We start from the raw sequence: 12166 nt of genomic DNA on the forward strand, positions 1-12166 counted from the left end.
TCTCTCTGACACTGAGAGAGAGGCAACATAACTGGAAAGAATAATGGTGCAGTTTAGTGGTTGGAGTGGGAAGAAATCTTTTCAGATCAGATACTATTTTAGATGTTCCGATCTGTAATTATCCCAGGGTAGGAGTCTTGCTGGCTGCAACTCTAATCTAGCAGCTCTGAGTGAGAGGGCACCATAGTTCTATGTCCTGTCTCTCTCAAACCCTTTATGAGCCAAATGGCAATAGACAGGCATTTCAGATATCCATTCACAAATCTTAATAACTGGAAAATCATTTCAAATTGTAAAAATATGGGGAAAAATCACCTATAATTCCAATACACAGAACCTAGTACAAACTGTTAGCATTTTAGTGCCCTTACCTCCATTTCTTTTTAGATGTTTCCTTAAAATGAGAGATGTTTTTCAGCTTTTAATAAAACTATTTATTATACTATATACCTGGAACAAGCATTTTTTTATTTTATTTTATATTAGTTTTTGTGGTGTTAGGGATCAAATCCAGAGACTTGTGTGTGCTAGGCAACTATTCTACCTCAAGCTAAATTCAACCTTTAGTAGTGATTTAAAATACCTTCTTCCACGTGTCAACTGTACAATAATGGATTCAGGTGGGATGGTCAAAGGATGCTAACATCAGTGACAATATAAAAAGGATCAGATATTTACATACGTTTGAATTTGTTAAGATAGTGGCATTACAGTGTGCAGCAGATGCCATTTGTTGCCAAGTGTTCAAAATGAACATCTCCAATACAGGGAGAAGGTATTCCCCCCTTCTTGTTAATAAACTCCTGAGAAGAACACAACATGACACTGGAGAGAAAGCTCATGGTTGAGAGCACTTGCTGCTCTTACAGGCAGCTTGGATTTGTTCCCAGTACCCAATCGGTGGCTCATGACTGTCTGTAACTCCAGCTTTATGGGATTCAAAGCTCTCCTCTGGCCTCTGCAGGAACTAGGCACATATATAACGTACAGAAATACATACAGGCAAATATACATAGACAAAATTTTCACTCTATGCCAGGCGTAGTGGCACACACCTTTAATTCCAGCACCTGAGAGGCAGAGGCAGGTAAATCTCTGTGAGTTTGAGGCAAGCCTGATCTACAGAGCAAGTTACAGGACAACCAGGGCTACCCGAGAAACCCTATCTCAAAAAAAAAAACCTAAAACAAAAGAAAGCAAAATAAAAGGCACACCTAATATCCTTCCTATAAATGTATAGCCTTAATCATTTATGAGGAAACAGTAGACAAAATAAAATGAAAGACAGTCTATGATTTAAGTGGCCTATGATATGAGATAATTTATGTTATGTAAGTATGCATCCACCAAAGGCCAAGTATTTTAGTTGTGAGCCTTACCATTTATCGGCTAAGTCATTCTCTCTAGTCCGCCAAGTAACAACTGTAGATTAATAAAGAAGGACGTGACTTCACAGACTCCAGCACCTGATCCTGAGTCTTTCTTTGTATAGATGACATTATTGAGACAGCTGGGGAAATCTAAACAAGATTTTGTCATAGACAATAGTAATTATGCTAATAGCATGATTTTGAGATTCCAAGTGTGCTTACGTAAGAGGATGTGAATGTTCTAGGGAAATATGCAGTGCATATTTGAGGCAAAGCACAACTACCCATGCATTTTACTCACATGGTCCAGAAAAGACAATGTTCTTATCCTCACATTCATGGGGGGGGGGATAAAGATGAGGCACACATGATAAGATGTGCACACTGGAGGAACCAAGTGAAGGAAATTTACAATTCTTAACAGTTTTTACAGCTTTTCAATAAATCTAAAATTATGTCAAAATATAAAGTTAAAATAAAAATTACTTTTTTTATCATAAAATTAGACTCATTAAAAAATTTGAAACATAAAGAAACATACTAAAAGGGAAACAGTGGCCAGCCTGGGTCTCATTAATCCAAGAAGCCAAGGCTTCCCCTCTGGAGCTTTCCCTCCTGGCTTTGGAAAAACTGGTTTCTTTCCAGACTGTATGTAAATTTCAAAATGCTTCATACTCATGCTTTAGTTAATATTCTCAGTATTCCTTTTATGAGAGACAGAATCTTCATAAATTCATAAAGATTTAACTATGGACTCACTTGAAAAGATATCATGTAAGGGTGTGGTGGGACTCTGAGTAGCTGGTTGCCCATGTCTTAAAAACTGCAATTTAGTTTCTTGTTAAAAGAGAAGCTTGGGGTAGGTGATTTCTAGGCTCTCTTCCAACATTAAAATGCTACAACTGTACCATAATCTATCCTCTCATTAATCTCTCTCTCTCTCTCTCTCTCTCTCTCTCTCTCTCTCTCTCTCCACACACACACACACACACACACACACATATATATGAAATCTGTAGTGTGTAGCATAGTGTACCATACAGAGCTGGAGCAAGGTACATAAGTTAGAATGAACAGAGTTACAAACTGATCAGTTATGCTATAGAGGGAGGTTAACTATTACATATAAGGAGTTTATAAAGTATAGTTTATAATTAGAGTTAGATGTTACTGGTGATTTGGGATATAAAATAACATAAAACTAATTGGTCATTATGATAAAATAGATTACAGCCAAAAGTCAATAGATGTCACCCTTTCATAGGAATCTAAGATATTTACTACAAATTTTATTTCTATATTATACTTTCTTCAAGTATAATTCACTTTAGTCTCATCAATAACCAATTTAACCGGCTGTTTACAGACAGATGGAGAGACAAATGACAAATTAGTACTACTCAGGTTTGTGGCATGGACATAAAAAGTGAATTTATTTTCCAAATACCTTTTATAGCTATAGTCTTGCAAGTAGAAGACATCTTATCTGGTTTGCTATTGATCCAAATGACAAGGCTGAGCATCAGATTAAGGGTATGTCAGAAACCTGAGAGAAGGCTACCAACAGACACAGCAGGACGGTAGCTTCTTTCAGAATGATCTATTAAGGCTCCTGTGTTTACAAAGGCAGTTGGAAAAACACAGAACAATATACTGGGTTGTATCAGGCAGTAAGCAGTGTGTCCATAAAGGCGCAGGTCGGCGATGTGATTCCCCACACACCCATCGTGATGCGTGTTTGTTTTCAGCAGTACTGTGCAGACTTTTGAAGATAAACACAAGATACAGGGTCCCTGCCCAAGTCCACACCCTGTTTCTATTGTCCCCATGTCTTTGTGGACAAATGATAGCATTTCTAAGAGAAAGAGTCTGCTGTAAGTCAGTGGGTGACATTATCTAATTTAAGCTCCCTGCCAGCTTGAAAGGTCGAGTGCAATTCAAGAATTTCATCCCAAGATCTTTTCTGGTGATGCCAAAATATAATTTAGCTTAGTATGGTAATGATTTTTTAAAATGCCAAAATAGAGTCCTTTAAAATTCCCAGCTGCTCCTTATATACAGTACATCATTTGATGAAAAAGGAAGGTTTTAAGGCCAAATACACTAGAAAACAAACAAACAAAAAATAGCAGAACCAAGAGAAACCTGCATAGAGTTGGGGAGCCTTTTTTGTGGTTACCTTGGGATTAGCACATAGGATCTACTGCTTTCCAAACTAGAATGAATTGAAGAATTTCACAAGAATCATGACAATAGAAAAGAAGCTTCAGAAAATCCCCTTCCAATGCCGGCAGACAGACTTGGGTTGTTCTTTTAAAACCAAAGGTACTCTCAAAAAAATACCAACATTTGACACTGTTACAGACAAACAACCCAAAACATTGTAGTTTAAAACATAAGTTAAACTTTTGGCTTTACTTTGCCTTTTGTTGTTGTTGTTGTTTTAAATAGGTACAAAATATGCCTTCACCTACCATCAGATTTTAGTGGTCAACAGGAGTGTAACTGCATTGTCATTAAATGTTGCGGGTATAATTATGTTTAGAGAGATGGTCTTGGATCCTGGACCCAACTCCATAATAAACATGGATATATGATTCAATTGCCAAGTAGCTATAAGTACCTACTTTCTGGAAGGCACTGGCTTTAGAAGTGATAAGCAAGACAAATTTGGGGTTCAGCTCCTTCAATTATGAAATGATGTAGTCTAATTAAAATACAGAAACTAGTATTTACCAAGTGGTCTGCAGAACACCAGAGCCTAGACACTATTAGTTTGTGCTGGAAAAAAAAAGCTATTCAGATTAACGGATTATGAGAAATTATGGATTAGAAAAAAATAAATAGGTTTCTTTAGTGTGAAGTTTCTCAAGAGCCTCTACATGCCCTATGAATTACCTAGGTTAAATAGGCAGTATTACCTACGATTATTTGACCACAGGGTTTGTTTTTCACACATTTCACAGAAATATGATCTTCCATGTGTGCTTGCACACACGCATGTGTTTGTGTGTGTGAATTCAAGCGTGTGAATGCTCTGGTGTGGTGTGGAGGTCAGAGGGCAGCTTTGGGTGGCAGTCTCTGCTTTACATTTTGTGTAAGACTGGGTCTCTGTTGTTTTCCATTGTGTGCACAAGCTAACTGGCCTAGATGCTGCTGGGAATTCTGCTTTCATCTCCCATGTCCCAGCAGGACTGCTGGAATCATAGATATGCACTCCCATCTGGCTTTCACCGGATCTGGGGGTTAGAACTCTGATCCCTCATGCTTGTGTGGTAAGAGCTTTACCCACTGAGCCATCTTCCCAGGCTGGGAATGTCATGTTAAGGAGAAGTGATGGGGAATGCTGCACTAAATAATGGCTGAGGTCCTTTTAAATTTCATTTCTCCATTTTACTAGGAAACACACTTCTGAATCCTAAGCCTCATTAACTCGGATAAAATAAATTTGAGAAAATACGTTTGAGAAAAAGCTTTGAAGAAAAATCCAACGTAAAAGTTATTTAAGGCTATACACAGTTACTAACAAAAAATGAAACTCACCAAGAAAGTCTGCCAGCAAATGTCCCAGGAAGACAAGATGACAGGAATACCTGAAGTGGACAGTCTTTCAAATGATGTCTCCTTCTGACGTACTTTACCAAAATTAGAAACATGTTTTTGTAATGGTTTACCATATGCTATTGATGCTAAACACCAAATGTATGTTAGACTGTATGCTTTGTTCTGTAGATGTGATTGGCCTACAGCCACTGAGACGCACCTGTCTTCCAGACTCCATGCCTTGCCCCCATCTTCTACAAGCCCATGACATTACTTTCTTCTTCCCACCTACTCAAATTCCCCATCACACCCTTCACTCTCCTCTGCCACGGAGAAGAGCTATTGCTCTGGTTAGAATCAGCTGGCAGTAAACAGGGCTGTAAAGCTCAGAGCTTCCATGTGCAGTCAGGCACATCTGGGAGGATTTCTGATAGCTCACAATAAAATCCAGTTAGTCCAAGGAGACTAAATTTATGAATGATTCTGCTTAGTAATAGAGCCAAGTTCACGAGTGACTCTGCTGACTATTCTCTGTGGAATATTCAATGGGAGGAACTAAGCTTTGAAAGTGCAGAAAATTTAATTCTGAACACCACCAGTACATGTAGTTTCTATGGAGTACTGTGGGACATTGGTAGGTTTAATGTATAGATAGACAGACAGTGAGATGTGGAAAGAGAAAGCAAAAAGCAGGAGGACATTAAAAATTAGCAACACTTGGGAAGGAAATAGATACAACAGGAACTCCAATTTATAATTGTTTTCTGTGATCAATGTCCTCAGGGTTTCTAAAAGATACCAGCCCATTTTCACCTTTTAAATTTCATTTATTCTAGTTCCTATGCTTTACACCCAGCTCCCCATTCACAGTCCTTCTCAATTGAAGCAGTTTTGAAATGTCAGTTCCTTCATCCACTAGGCATGTTCAAATAGGAAAGAGGAGTCCTGTGTCTTGGGCAGGAAAAGCCTTCTTGCAGAAATTGTGTGCCTGTGAAACTAGGAGCGACCCCATGTCAATGGGAAGGTGTGCAGCTATAGCCCAACTCACATCCATAGCTGCATTGTGTCAAAACACAAAATACGAGATTTGTTGTAGTAGAAGCAGGAGTGTTTCATACAAACATCCCCTGGTGATTACACCCATCATCTTTTGTTTGTTTGCTGTGAGACAGGATCTTGCTATGTTGATCTGGTTCGCCTGATACTCAATATATAGACCAGGCTGACCTTGAACTCAAAGATCTGCCGGTGTCTGCCTCTAGAGTGCTTGATAAAGGCATGTACCACCACACTGACCTTACATACAAAACATCTGAACCCAAGATGGACCTGTTTGTAAAAGACACTCAGCAAGCTAACACTGGCCTGTAATTTATACTCTATTCATTATGCACCCACCCTCCTTACATGGAGTGCAAGTAAGTCCTTATAAGTCTTCCTCTAAACAATCCTAACTTGAATCTTTGGATAACATACCTAGGGATGGTTAATATAATTAAGACCATCTCTAGGAACATGATAGGCAAATGCTGAAAACCCACTAGAAAGAAAGCATCAAAGAACACAACACCATTGCATGTAAGGGCAGTCAGAAAAGGTGATCTTTCCCCTTGGTGTGCTCTTGCTTCTGATACAGGGTGTGGTCCACAGGAGACTGACCCTGTGATGCTCATGCCCAGCAGTTTCACTACTACCCTGGTGGGATGCCTCCTGCTTCCTAGTCCCTGATTTCTGGCTCTGGTCTTTTGTATCTCCACCATCCACATCCAGCAAGGTCTGATCTGGGCTTTGTGGGGAGGGAGATCCTCTTCCATGTTTGTCTCTCCCTTAGAAATTATCACTGGGTATAAAAGTTTCTATTTCAGTTGAGTTTTGTTTATTTGTTTTGTTTTTCTCAAATACTTCGTTTCATTGTCTCTGTTCCTATTGATGTTATCAAAATTATATTCATGCCATGTTGCTATTTTTTACATTTCTGCCTATGTGCTTTCCAACTCTAGAACTTAGATTAATTCTTTATCCCCCTCCCTCATCGTGTGTGTGTGTGTGTGTGTGTGTGTGTGTGTGTGTGTGTGTGTTTGAGACAGACAGACAGAGAGAGGGAGAGAGAGAGAGAGATGCATTCAGGTATGTGTGCAGACCACAGGACAACCTGTTCATTCCTCAGGTGTCATTCCTTAGACACTATCCATTTCTGCTTTTAAGACAAGGTCTTAGTGGCCTGAAAATCACCAACTAGGTTAGGCTGATTGACTAGAGAGTTACAAGAAATCTGCTATATTTTCTCTGCCTGAATTGCAATTCTGACCATCTTTCTTGTTGCGTCTTTGAGCATTTTCATTGTGTAGCCCCTTGTAATATTGCTAACATTCAGATCATATATTCATTTGTAATAATTGTTTTTACTCTAACTTTGAGTCTTATTTTTGTTTCTTTTCATGTATAATTTTGATTATGGACCCATAATTGTGGATGATACCTTGTTAGAGACTCTTGATTTTGTTACCTTCTTTTGGAGAGTATTGGCTATTGGATTAATCTCTTGAACCTGGTTCATATTTCTAATCCATGGCCTATATTTCAATGCATAGTTATAAGATTTCCATGGAAACCTGAGGTGTGTACCAAGCCCTCCAACTATATGGAACTCAGGTTTCTATGTATATGTCTTGATTTCCATGGAAACCCTGAGATGTGTACTAAGCCCTCTGAGTATATGGAATTCAAGTTTCTATACCTATATCTTCATCTCCGTGGAAGCCTGAGGTGCACCAACCTTGCCAACTATATGGAACTCAGTAGTTTTATAACTATGTCTTTGATTTCTGTGGAAGCCTATGTTGTGCACCAAGCCCTCCAACTATGTGGAACTCAAATCTCTATACCTATGTCATGGACAGTGGCTGAAATCACTAATCATATTTTTAAATTCAGGTGTTTGAAGTTTTCTTGGAGTTTCTATATTTTCAGTTCAAGTATTAGTGAGGATTTTGGTGAAATTTCTTTGCATACAGGTCTCTCTCTCTCTCTCTCTCTCTCTCTCTCTCTCTGTCTCTTTGATTCTTTTGAGGGGTCTTACCCCTATGTCTACCTATTGTCTTAACCCCATCTACCATATCCATGAACTAATCAAATGACGTAGCCCAGTAGTCTTCTTGATTCAAGCCTTTCTTCTCTTTAAACTATTCTTCACAGTGATGCCAGATATTATTCACTGGCAATCTTTTAACAGATAACTGGTGAATACCATCTTAAAAGATAGTACTGCAATCAAACTGCTGCAGCTACTATATTGGCTTGTAACATAGATTCAGCTTTAGGGAGACCACAAATACAAAATAGCTTAAATGTTTGTTTCTCCCTTAGAAATTCTCACTACACCTGAGAGGTAGCAGTGCTCCTCCCAAGGTTTGCTGTCCTTCCTGAAAGACGACTTTGTACTCATTGTCAAAATAGTAAACGCTTTTCTTCTAAGGTCATAAACAAGGCAAGGGATGCCCACTTTAGCTATTTCTATTTGAACTAAGAACAGAAGTTTTATCTGTTAGTTCTTAGCCTAGAAAAGACAGAAGGCAGGCTTAAAGACTAGAAAATGAGTTCATTTGTATTTGGGCATGGCATGATTATTCACAAAAAGGCACAAGGAATCTATAAATAACATAAAATCAAATTAGCAAGTTTTTAGGACCACAGATGATACAAAACATGATGAAGATACATGACAAGCACACAGAGGAAGGCGCACCATCACAGTCTGTACAGAGGGCGGAATTAAAATCACTGCACACCAAAGTGGAATAACGGCTTGATTTAAAATGACTAAGATGAAAAGGACTATGAGGATACAGGGGTCTAGAACTCTTCATTCACTATGGTTGGAAGGTGAAAGTGTGCAGTCACTTTGGGAAATAGACAGGCAGTTTCTTAAAAGTTAAATGCTTGACATAAGATTCAGCCGTTCCACTCCTAAGTATTTACCAGAGAGAAATGAGTGCAAACACTGATTGATGTATGAATGCCCATGTCATTTCTATAACAGTCTTCAACTGAAAACAACTCAAATGTCCATCAACAGACAAATGGGAAATAATGGGTAAGTTACTGACCAAGTATTACTAACAGGAAAGAATTTCAAATTAATTATAGAAAGTGAAAGGAACTGGACAAAACAAAACAAAACAGTTCAGCATGATTCCATTTGCACAGCATTTCAGAAAATACAATTCTGGAGGGAAAGAAAGATCAGTAGTTGCCTAGAGAAGGCTCTTTGGTGGGAGAGGAGAATGAAAATAGTCATGAGGAACCTTTGGAAGATGATGAATAAGCTCAGTATTTTTATTTCAATGATGGTTGAAAGAATGTTAAAGTCTGTCAAATTTTACATGGCAATTAATTGCATATCAATTATAACTTAAACCATTAAATATCACAAAGAATAGTGAAGCTAGTTTGTGAAACATTATGAATGTACTCAAACCACTACAATTTGGCCTTATAATGGTTAAAATGGTAAATTTTATGTTATGCATATTTTGGTACAATATTATTTTTGCAATGCTGAAGACCAAACTGAGGCCTTGTACATGCTACAGGCATTATTTTTTTTTTTGGTGGGGGTTAGGATCTCATGTAGTCCATGCTGGCCTCTAACTTGCTACACACACACACACACACACACACACACACACACACACACACAGCTGAGTTTACCCTTGAACTGCTAAACTCCCTGCACCTAAAAAATTTCGAGATCATAGGCAAATGCTACCACACCTAATAATGGGCACAATAAAAACAACAACAACACTTCTCACCATAAAAGATACATCACTAGGCCAGGGAATAGACTCAGCGATGTGTAAGACCCTGAGTTCTAACCCCTGCACTACAAAAGAAAACTGCTTACACAGACAGTGTGATTTGAAGTCTTATTTTGGAACTGTTTTAGTGTCCCCCTGCAACAGCATAAAAAAGAATATTGGGGTGCCAGGCATGGTGGTGAACACTTTAATTTCAGCACCCAGGAAGCAGAGGCAGGTGGACCTCTTTAACTTCAAGGCCAGCCTGGTCTACATAGTAAATTCTAGGCCAGGCAGCAGTATATAGTAAGACCGCCTCAAAAACAACATCAACAAAAACAAAACAAAAAAATCAACAAAATACTTGAAGAATTAGAAAATGTTACAAACAGACAAAGTCACAAAATAAGACTAATGGTTATCAACACATGAACAGCATTTTATTACACAGAAACAGATCAAAACAAAAGAAATGTTAAATCTCAAAATCTGACAAAATCAAATACTACTGAAGATAGAGAACACCTGGGTTGCACACAGATTGCTGATCAAACTGGAAAGTGCTACTAATATTTTAGAACACTGTCAGGAAGTGTCCACTAAAGCTAAACAACCCCACCACAGGACAGTTACACTCCTAGGCTGATCCTACGGACAAAATAACCCTCGTGCTTACAATGTCTTCACTCGCCCACATAAATGCTGTTGAGGAACCTTGGTTTAGCCCTGCTAGAGTTATTCCCTATATGAGCACTTTCAACATACACATATTAAAATTACCTAGAAATATTTTAAAGTATAAATATCTGCTTTCTACCTCAGACCAAGTGGATCAAAATTTTTGGAGGCCATGTGCTGGCTAGATTTATGTCAGCTTGACACTATCTGGAGTCATTTTAGAAAAGAGAGCTTCAATTAAGAAAATGCCCCCACCCTACTGGCCTGTAGACAAGTCTATGCTCACTGTGAGCAGTGCCACCCCTGGGATGGAGTTGCTGGGTGCTACCAGAAACCAGGCTGCACCAGCAATGAGGAGTAACCCAGTAAGCAGCATTCCTCTATAGCCTCTGCATCAGTTCCTGCCTTGAGTTCTTGCTCTGATTTCTCTGGATGATAGACTGCAAGGTGAAACAGACACTTTCCTTCCTAAGTTGTTTTAGTCATGATATTTCATCTCAGCAATAAACAGGTCAGATTTAGTTGATTTTTTAAAAGAACTGATTTTAAACTTCTCTACTCAATTTTTTATTTTAGTTTTTTCATTAAAACTTCTTTTTCTTGTGACAGGGTCTATGGATTTTGTTTGTTTGTTTTCAGGTTGCCATGGAATTCACAGTGGCGCACTGGCTAGCCTGGAACTCCTGGCAATCTTTGTGCTTCTACCTTCCCAGTGGGACTATAAGCATAAATTATCATACGTGGCAGATTTTTAAAATCTACACTTCTTCCTATTGTTATTTCAGTATGTGTTCCAAGGACAACAGCTTATAGGCTTCCCTTTACAAAGTCTACTTAGTATTATATAGCCACATTTGTTTCCATTATAGACATAAATATGCATTAAATTTATATCCTATAAACCTCATACTACAATCATTTTTGTTTTAAAACCACATGCATTTAAAAGAAATTAGGAGAAAAAAAAATCCATCCGTCCGTCCGTCTGTCTGTCTGTCTACCTACCTACCAACTACTTTCCTACCCACCTACCTACCTGCCACCTATTATAATCTATATTTCCTTGTGTGTTTATCCCACATTTTTATCTGGTATCAATTCCTCTAAAGAACTCCCTTACTATTTTTTATAATACACATTGTTTGAATGAAGTTCTCTTATTTTTGTTTTGCTCATTCCACTTTTACTATGGTTAGTTTTATTATAGATAGACTTTTAAGTAATGTGTCCTTTTAACTTTTAAAGTTATTTTACCTTTAAATTAGCACATAAAATAATGGGTTTCATAAACCAAATGGACCTAACAGATATTTACAGAACACTTCACCCAAACACAAAAAAAAGTAAGTCATGGTATATGGAACTTTCTCCAAAATTGACCACATCTTTGGACACAGAGCAAGTCTCAACAGATACAAGAAAACTGAAATCTTAAGATCCCTGTATCTTATCAGATCACCATGGGTTAAAGCAACACAAACCATAGAAAGCCTACAAACTCATGGAAACTGAATAACTCTCTTCTGAAAGATCTAGCAACTTAATTACTAGCAACTTAATAGCACACCTGAAACTTCCAAAACAAAGAGAAGTAATCACACCCAGAGGAATAGATGACAAGAAATAATCAAACTGAGGGCTGAAATAAATATAATAGAAACAGAGGACAATACAATGTAGCAACAAAACAAAGAGTTGGTTCTTTGACAAAAGCAACAAGATAGACAAACCCTTATCCAAACTAACTAAAAGGTCTGAGAGAGACTATCCAAGTTA

The 12166-nt window shown here is 38.1% G+C and overlaps 1 protein-coding gene across 3 annotated transcripts in view; it reads right to left on the reverse strand.

Moving 5' to 3' along the window:
* Invs (inversin) overlaps positions 1-12166 on the reverse strand; it is a 160992-nt gene that overhangs the window by 83163 nt on the left and 65663 nt on the right. Inside the window, exon 2 of one of the 3 annotated variants that reach the window (XM_087897128.1) lies at positions 4914-5005. The exons of the other annotated variants lie outside the window; for them this stretch is intronic. The gene's annotated coding sequence lies outside the window, so the exon portion shown is untranslated. The remainder of the gene's footprint in view (positions 1-4913; positions 5006-12166) is intronic. 3 annotated transcript variants of the gene reach the window in all.

The sequence above is a fragment of the Myodes glareolus genome, chromosome 16, assembly GCF_982192425.1.
Source record: "Myodes glareolus chromosome 16, mMyoGla1.1, whole genome shotgun sequence".
Classification (NCBI taxonomy): domain Eukaryota; kingdom Metazoa; phylum Chordata; class Mammalia; order Rodentia; family Cricetidae; genus Myodes; species Myodes glareolus.